Source organism: Dermacentor variabilis, unplaced genomic scaffold, assembly GCF_050947875.1.
Source record: "Dermacentor variabilis isolate Ectoservices unplaced genomic scaffold, ASM5094787v1 scaffold_23, whole genome shotgun sequence".
Lineage (NCBI taxonomy): Eukaryota > Metazoa > Arthropoda > Arachnida > Ixodida > Ixodidae > Dermacentor > Dermacentor variabilis.
Window position 1 is genome coordinate 994,784 of NW_027460401.1, and position 9,185 is coordinate 1,003,968.

The 9,185-nt window shown below is 53.9% G+C and overlaps 1 pseudogene; it reads right to left on the reverse strand.

Annotated features, from left to right (window-relative positions):
- Positions 1-7,942, reverse strand: part of LOC142568610 (uncharacterized) — a 46,233-nt pseudogene extending 38,291 nt beyond the window's left edge.
- Between the last annotated feature and the right edge of the window lie 1,243 nt (positions 7,943-9,185).

The following is a 9,185-nucleotide window of genomic DNA, read 5'->3' on the forward strand; positions in this document are numbered from 1 at the left end:
TTCGCGGCCCTTTCCACCCATGTGGCTATCAACTTCATACACTTCGGACCATGTAAGCACGTATGTCCGTCTTGGCTCACGCCAAATGGCTGCCTAAGAAGGTGCCACGAACAATTTGCCCACGGCGGTAGGAAGAAAGGACGAACGGGGCGTAATTAGTAGTTACGGTGCGTACTACTAATTAGCGTACTGCAGGAGCAGGGTCTTACCTTGAGAGACTGCTACCCAAATGCAACTGACTTGGCAACCACATACAAGAAACGTAAAATGACGGCCACAACCAGGTGGGACAGTAGCAAAACCAGATTTTGCAGTCAATAACTTCAGTGTAGTTTCCGGAAAACCCTAGGTTATCGAGCAAGAAGCGCAATCCTGGACGAGACTAGGAATTAAATATGGGAAAGAGGAAAACTTGCATTCAGTAAAAAAGCCACTATGCTCTGGAAGCACTGAAGGTCATAAACTTTAAGAAAAGTCTAATTGTCATAGTCCATGGTGCAAAGGTCAATGCAAGAGACAGGCCGATGCCGCATCAGCTATTTCAACAGAGCAAATGCACATGGCAACGCGTACTAGAAAATACTGCTACAGAAACGTTATGCTACTGGACAGTGGCTGCTATTAAGTATGAGCAAAGGAATCGGTTGATCTTTATGTTTGGTTGAGGAAAATATGTTTGCTAAGAATATCGACATGTGTGCACAGCGCAAAAGACGAGGACTGAGAGAAGAACGCAACACAGGCGCTTACTTCAACTGATCTTTATTTGGCAAATCACCAGAACCATATACATGAGCAAAAGTAATGAAAAACAACTTTTACGTTATGTTACACATCAACCCATATTGCATAGGCAAGGGTCGCAAAACTCGGCTGTGATGCTCCCGAATTGGCTTTTCTGATAGTACCGATAGACCGATTTACATTAACGAACACCCCACAGTCGACAACAAACATTTATAGAGCAAGGCTCTTTCACTAAATCAAGAGAACAGATGGCAGTTTTTTTTAGGCTTGACCTTTTTCTTAATGTAAATCACTGTGAATCGGCATGGATTGAAACTGACTTACAGCTGAATTCTCATAATCGTAAATGTTTTATTCTTGGTTGCGTATACTGCTTCCCTTCTTCAGCTATCCCTGATTTTCTGAATGCACTCTCCATGGTCTTGAAACAAATTTCTCTTGAAAAAAGCAAGTCCTAATTGTCGGTGATATTAACGCCAACTTACTTGACGTCGACAGCGGAAGTGTAACAGCTTATACAGAATGTTTTGCTGGTTTCGGACCAGAATCATTAATTATCTCTCCTACTAAGTGTTCTACTCATGATACCAACACGCTTCTTGACCAAGCTCTAACTAACGTCGTGCCGTCTCCAAGCTCTCGTCTCATATTACAGACCATTTTCCAATATTCATCTCATTTCAGGCTGGAATACCTCAGTCCGAGCCTTGCTACTTCTCCTCCAATTTTGAGCGAGATAGTTTTGTTAACGCTGTAACAAATACTGATTGGTCTGTAATTGACTCCCTGAATGATCCCGATCAAGCTCTTCAAAATTTTTGTTCCATCTTTCTAGAAGCCGTTCGCGCTAACACAACTACCGTCAGATGCAGGGAACATTTTTTTATGTTTCCCAGTAACCCTTGGGTAACGGAAGGTTTACCGAGTATTACGCGAAAAAAATACAACTTATACAAAAAGACTAAAAAGAATCCTTTTAATGTACGCTTAGCGGCACGCTATAAAATTATCATAACATCGTGATTAACTTCCTGAAGAAGTCTAAACGACCGTATTACGAAAATGAATTTGCAAAACACAAGAACAATCCCCCCAAAAATCAATGGCGACTTTTTAATGCCTTCATGAACTTACCTGAGTCCAGTAATACTGCTGATAAAATAAATAACAATAAAAGATACAGATTTTTTTAGCATAGCAAATAATTTCAATGGCTACTTCTGTAACATATACAGCAGTCGTCATATGACTACTGCTTAGCACGTTTGTCGCTGCAATCATTATCTTTTCTATTTCCCGTACCTGTAGATGAGGTACGTTCCATGGAATTAGCACTAAATACTAGCCCTGGCTGAGATAACATTTCTGCATTTCATCTAAAACTTGTTGCACCACTTTTTTCTGATACACCTTGCCTTTAGCAGGAAAGAAGTTTGGGCGTGTTGGTGGGATACATTCAGAGTGGGATACATAGCGCAAAAATTTTTGACACATGGACAACCAGAACACGGGACGATCGCTATGTGTGACGCACGCTCCCCAGCTGTCATCACCTCTGCTGCTTCACTGTGCCCTCTGCCACGTATCACTTCGACTACACGATGTCTGACGCACGCTATCTAGGTGTCCTCAATGCTGCTGCTTGACTGTGCCCGCTGCCACGTCTCGCTTCGACTACACGATGTCGGACGCACGCTCCCCAGGTGTCCTCTATGCTGCTGCTTGACTGTTCCCACTGCGATGTCTCACCTCAGCTGCACGATGGCTGACGCACGCTGCCCAGGTGCCCTCACTGCTGCTGCTTGACTGTGCGCGCTGCCACGTCTCACCTGGTTTATACGATATCTGACATCTGCACCCCTGGTGTCCTCACTGCTGCGGCTCCACTGTGGCCGCTGCCACGTCTCACCTCGACTACAGGATGGCTCACGAATGCATCCTAGGTGTCTTTACTGCTGCTGCTTGACTGTGCCCACTGCCACGTCTCACTTCGACTACACGATGTCTGACGCAAGCTCCTCTGGTGCCCACACAGCTGCTGCTTGACGGTGTCCTCTGCCACTTCTCACCGCAGCTACACAATGTCTTCCGCACGCTGCCCATGTGTACTCACTGCAGCTACTAGACTGTGCGCGCTGCCACGTCTCACTTCAATTACACGATGTCTGACGTATGCTCCCCAGGTGTCCTCACTGCTGCTGCTTGACTGTGCCCTCTGCCACATATCACTTCGACTACATCATGGCTGACGCACGCTGCCCAGGTGTCCTCACTGCTGCTGCTTGTCTGTACCCGCTGCCACTCTCACCTCTTCTACACGATGTCTCACGCACGCTGCCCATGTCTCCTCACTGGTGCTGCTTGACTATGCGTGCTGCCAGATCTCTTTTCGTCTACACGATGTGTGACGCACGCTCCTTAGCTGTCATCACCTCTGCTGCTTGACTGTGCCCGCTGCCATTTCTCACCTCGCTTATAACGTGTGTGTCGAACGTTCTCAAGTGTCCTCAAAGCTACTGCTTGACTGTGCCCGCTGCCATGTCTCACCTCGGCTGCACGATGGCTGACGAACGCTGCCCAGGTGCCCTAACTGCAGCTGCTTGATTGTGCGCGCTGCCACGTCTCACCTGGTTTATACGACATCTGACGTCTGCACCCCTGGTGTCCTGACTGCTGCGGCTTGACTGTGCCCACTGCCACGTCTCACTTCGACTACACGATGTCTGACGCAAGCTCCCCTGGTGTCCTCACTGCTGCTGCTTGACTGTGCTCGCTGCCACATCTCACCTCGGCTATACATTGTCTTCCGCACGCTGCCCATGTGTCCTCACTGCAGCTGCTTGTCTGTGCCCTCTGCCACGCCTCACTTCGACTACACGATGTCTGCCGCACACTCCCCGGCTGACCTCACTGCTGCTGCTTGACAGTTCCCGCTGCGACGTCTCAACTCGACTAAACGATGGCTGACGCACGCTGCCAAGATGTCCTCACTGCTGCTGCTTGAATGTGCCCGCTCCAACGTCCCACTTTACTACACGACGTCTGACGCACGCTACCCCGGTGTCCTGACTGCTGCTACTTGACTGTGCCTACTGCCACCTTTCACTTCGACTACACGATGTCTTACGCTTCGCAGGTGTCTTCACTGCTGCTACTTGACTGTGCCCGATGCCACGTCTGCATTCCACTACACGACGTCTGCGCACGCTTCCCGGATGTCCTCACTGTTTCTGCTTGACTGTGCCCGCTGCCACGTGTCACTTCGACTACACGATGTCTGACGCACGCTGCCCTGGTGTCCTCACTGGTGCTGCTTGACTGTTCCCGCTGCGACGTCTCACTTTGACTACACGATGGCTGGCGCACGCTGCCCAGGTGTCCTCAATGCTGCTGCTTCATTGTGCCCGCTGCCACCTCTCACTTCGACAACACGACGTCTGACGCATGCTACCCCGGTGTCCTGACTGCTACTATTTGAGTGTGCCTACTGCCACCTCTCACTTCGACTACACGATGTCTTACGTACCCTTCGCTGGTGTGCTCATTCAGCTGCTTGATTGTGCCCGCTGCCATGTCTTACTTCGGCGACACGATGTCTGACGCAAGCTCCTCTGGTGTCCTCACTGTTGCTGCTTGACTGTGCCCGCTACCACGTCTCACCTCGGCTATGCAATGTCTTCCACACGCTGCCCATGTGTCCTCACTGCTGCTGCTTGACTGTGCCCTCTGCCACTTCTCACTTCGACTACACGATGTCTGACGCACGCTATCTAGGCGTTCTCACGGCTGCTGCTTGACTTCCCGCTGCGACATCTCACCTCGACTACACGATGGCTGACGCACGCTGCCAAGGTGTCCTCAATGGTGCTGCTTGACAGTGCCCGCTGCAACGTCTCACTTTGAATACACGATGTCTGACGCACGCTCCCCAGGTGTCCTCACCGCTGCTGCTTGACTGTGCCTGCTGCACGTCTCACTTCGACAACACGAAGTCTGACACACGCTACCCCGGTGTCCTGACTGCTGCTACTTCAGTGTGCCTACTGCCACCTCTCACTTCGACTGCACGACGTCTTACGCACCCTTCGCTGATGTCCTCATTCAGCTGCTTGACTGTGCCCGCTGCAACGTCTTACTTCGACTACATGATGTCTGACGCAAGCTCCCCTGGGGTCCCTCTCTGCTGCAGCTTGACTGTGCCCGCTGCCACGTCTCACCTCGACTACACGATGGCTGACGCAACATCCCTAGGTGCCCTCACTGCTGCTGCTTGACTGCGCCCGCTGCCACGTCTGAATTCCTCTACACGATGTCTCACGACGTCTCACCTCGGCTACACGATGGTTGACGCACGCTGCTCATATGTCCTGACTGCTGCTCCTTGACTGTGCGCGCTGTCATGTCTCACTTCGACAACACACTGTGTGACGCACGCTCCCCGGCTGTCATCACCTTTGCTACATGACTGTGCCCCCTGGCATCTTTCAACTCGGTTGTAACATGTGATTCGAACGTTCTCAAGTGTCCTCAAAGCTGCTGCTTGACTGTGCCCGCTGGCACGTCTCAACTCAACTGCACGATAGCTGACGCACTCTGCCCACGTGTCCTCCCTGCTGCCGCTTCACTGTACCCGCTGCCACGTCTCACTTCGACTACACGATGTCTGACGCACGCTGCCCAGGTGCCCTCACTGCTGCTGTTTGACTGTGCCCGCTGCCGTGTCTCACCTCGATTACACTATGTCTGACGCACCCTGCCCAGGTGTCCTCACTGCTGCGCCTTGACTGTGCCCGCTGCCACGTCTCACTTCGTCTACACGATGTCTGATGCACGCTGCCCAGGTGTCCTCACTGCAGCTTCTTCAATGTGCCCACTGCAACGCCTCACTTCGCCTACACAATGTCTGAAGCACGCTCCCCAGAAGTCCTCACCGCTGCTGCTTGACTGTGCCCGCTGCCACGTCTCACTTCGACTACACGATGTCTGACGCACTGTCTTCAGGTGCCCTCACTCCAGCTGATAGACAGTGCCCGCTGCCACGTCTGACTTCGACTGCACGATGTCTGACGCACGCTCTCCAGATGTCTTCACTGCTGCAGCTTGTCTGTGCAAGCTGCCACGTCTCAACTCGACTACACGATTACTGACGCACGCTACCCAGGTGTCCTCCCTGCTGCGGCTTGACTGTGCCCGCTGCCACGTCTCACCTCGCCTTTACGATGTCTTACGCACGCTCCGCAAGTGTCCTTACTGCTGCTGCTTGACTGTGCCCGCTGCACGTCTCACCTCGACTGCACGATGGCTGACACATGCAGGCCCATGAGTCGTCACTGCTGCTCCTTGACATTGCGCACTGCCATGTCTTACTTCGACTACACGATGCGTGACGCACGCTCCCCGGCTGTCATCAACTCTGCTGCTTGACTGTGCCCGCTGCCTTGTCTCAACTCGGTCATAACATGTGTGACGAACGTTCCCTAGTGTACTCACTGCTGCTGCTTGACTGTGCCCGCTGCCACATCTCACCTCGACTGCACGACGGATGACGCACGCTGCCCAGGTGCCCTCACTGCTGCTGCTTGATTGTGCCCGCCGCAACGTCTCACATCGGCAAAACAATATCTGACGCACCCTGCCCAGCTCTCCTCACTGCTGCTGCTTGAATGAGCCCGCTGCCACGTGTCACCACCGCTATACGACGTCTGACGCACGCTCGCCAAGTGTCCTCACTGCAGCTGCTTGACTATGCCCACTGCCACGTCTCACCTCGGCTACACGATGGCTGACGCACGCTGCCCATGTGTCCTCAATGCTGCTCCTTGACTGTACGCGCTGCCATGCATTACGTCGACTTCACGATGCATGACGCACGCTCCCCGGCTGTCATCACCTCTGCAGCTTGACTGTGCCCGCTGCCACGTCTCAACTCGCATATAACATTTGTGACGAACGTTCCCTGGTGTCCTTACTGCTGCTGATTGACTGTGCCCGCTGCCACGTCTCACTTGGTTTATACGATATCTGACATATGCACCTCTGGTGTCCTCACTGCTGCAGTTTGACTATGCCCGCTGCTGCGTCTCACCTCGACTACACGATGGCTGACGCATGCAACGCAGGTGTCCGTACAGCTGCTGCTTGACAGTGCCAGCTGTCACGTCTCACTTCAACTACACGATGTCTGACGCAAGCTCCCCTGGTGTCATCACTGCTGCTGCTTGACTGTGCCCGCTGCCACGTCTCACTTCGACTACACGATGTCTGACGCACGCTGTCTAGGTGTCCTCAATGCTGCTGTTTGACTGTGACCGCTGCCATGTCTCACCTCGATTACACGATGTCTGACGCACCCTGCCCAGGTGTCCTCACTGCTGCGCCTTGACTGTGCCCGCTGCCACGTCTCACTTCGACTACACGATGTCTAACGCACGATATCTAGGTGTCCTCACTGCTGCTGCTTGACTGGTCCCACAGCGACGTCTCACCTCGACTACAAGATGGCTGGCGCACGCTACCCAGTCGTCCTCACTGTTGCTGCTTGACTGTGCCCACTGCCACTCTCATCTCGACGACACGATTACTGACGCACGCTACCCAGGTTTCCTCCCTCCTGCGGCTTGACTGTGCCCGCGGCCACGTCTCATATCGGCTTCACAATATCTGATGCACGTCGCCCAGGTGTCCTCACTGCTGCTACATGAATGTGCCCGCTGCCACGTCTCACCTCGGCTTTACGATGGCTGACGCACGCTGCTCAGGTGTCCTCACTGCTGCTGCTTCACTGTGCCCGCTGCCGCTCTCACCTCGACTACACAATGGCCTACGCACGCTCCCCAAGTGTCCTTACTGCTGCTGCTTGACTGTGCCCGCTGCCACGTGTCACCTCGGCTACACGATGGCTGACGCACGCTGCCGATGTGTCCTCACTGCTGCTCTTTGACTGCGCGCGCTACCATGTCTCACTTCGAATACATGATGCGTGACGCACACTCCCCGGCTGTCATCACCTCTGTTGCTGGAGTGTGCCCGCTGCCTTGTCTCAACTCGGTCATAACATTTGTGACGAACGTTCCCTAGTGTCCTCACTGCTGCTGCTTGACTGTGCCCGCTGCCACGTCTCACCTCGACTGCACGATGGCTGACACACGCCGCCCATGAGTCCAAACTGTTGCTCCTTGACTATGCGCACTGCCATGTCTTACTTCGACTACACGATGCGTGACGCACGCTCCCCGGCTGTCATCAACTCTGCTGCTTGACTGTGCCCGCTGCCTTGTCTCAACTCGGTCATAACATGTGTGACGAACATTCCCTAGTGTCCTCACTGCTGCTGCTTGACTGTGCACGCTGCCACGTCTCACCTCGACTGCACGACGGATGACGCACGCTGCCCAGGTGCCCTCACTGCTGCTGCTTGACTGTGCCCGCTGCAACGTCTCACCTCGTTTATACGATATCGGACGTCGGCACCCCTGGTGTCCTCACCGCTGCTACTTGGATGTGCCCGCTGCCACGTCTCACCTCGGCTATACGATGTCTCACGCGCGCTCCCCAGGTGTCCTCACTGCTGCTGCTTGACTGTGCCTGCTACAACGTCTCACTTCGACTACACGATGTCTGACGCAAGCTCCCCTGGTGTCCTCACTGCTGCTGCTTGACTCTGCCCGCTGCCACGTCTCACTTCGACTATACGATGTCTGACGCACGCTCCCCAGGTGTCCTCACTGCTGCTGCTTGACTTCCCGCTGCGACGTCTCACCTCGAATACAGGATGGCGGACGCCTGCATCCCTTGTGTCCTCACTTCTGCTGTTTGACTGTGCCCGCTGCCGTGTCTCACCTCGATTACACGATGTCTGACGCACCCTGCCCAGTTGTCCTCACTTCTGCTCCTTGACAACGCCCACTTCCACGTCTCACCTCGACTACACGATCGCTGACGCAACGTGCCTCACTGCCTCACTCACGACTACACGATGCGTGACGCACGCTCCCCGCTGTCATCACCTCTGCTGCTTGACTGTGCCCGCTGCCATGTCTCAACTCGGTTATAACCTGTGTGACGAACGTTCCCTGATGTCCTCACTGCTGCTGCTTAACTGTGCCTACTGCCATGTCTCACCTCGACTGCACTATGGCTGACGAACGCATTCCAGGTGTCCTCACTACTGCGGCTTGACTGTGCCCGCTGCCACGTCTCACATCGACTACACGATGGCTGACGCAACATCCCTAGGTGTCCTCTCTGCTCCTGCTTGACTGTGCCCGCTGCCACGTGTCACTTTCGCTACACGATGTCTGACGCACGCTCCCCAGGTTTCCTCACCGCTGCTGCTTGACTTTGCCCGCTGTCACGTCTCACTTCGACAACACGACGTCTCACGCACGCTACCCCGGTGTCCTGACTGCTGCTACTTGAGTGTGCCTACTGCCACCTCT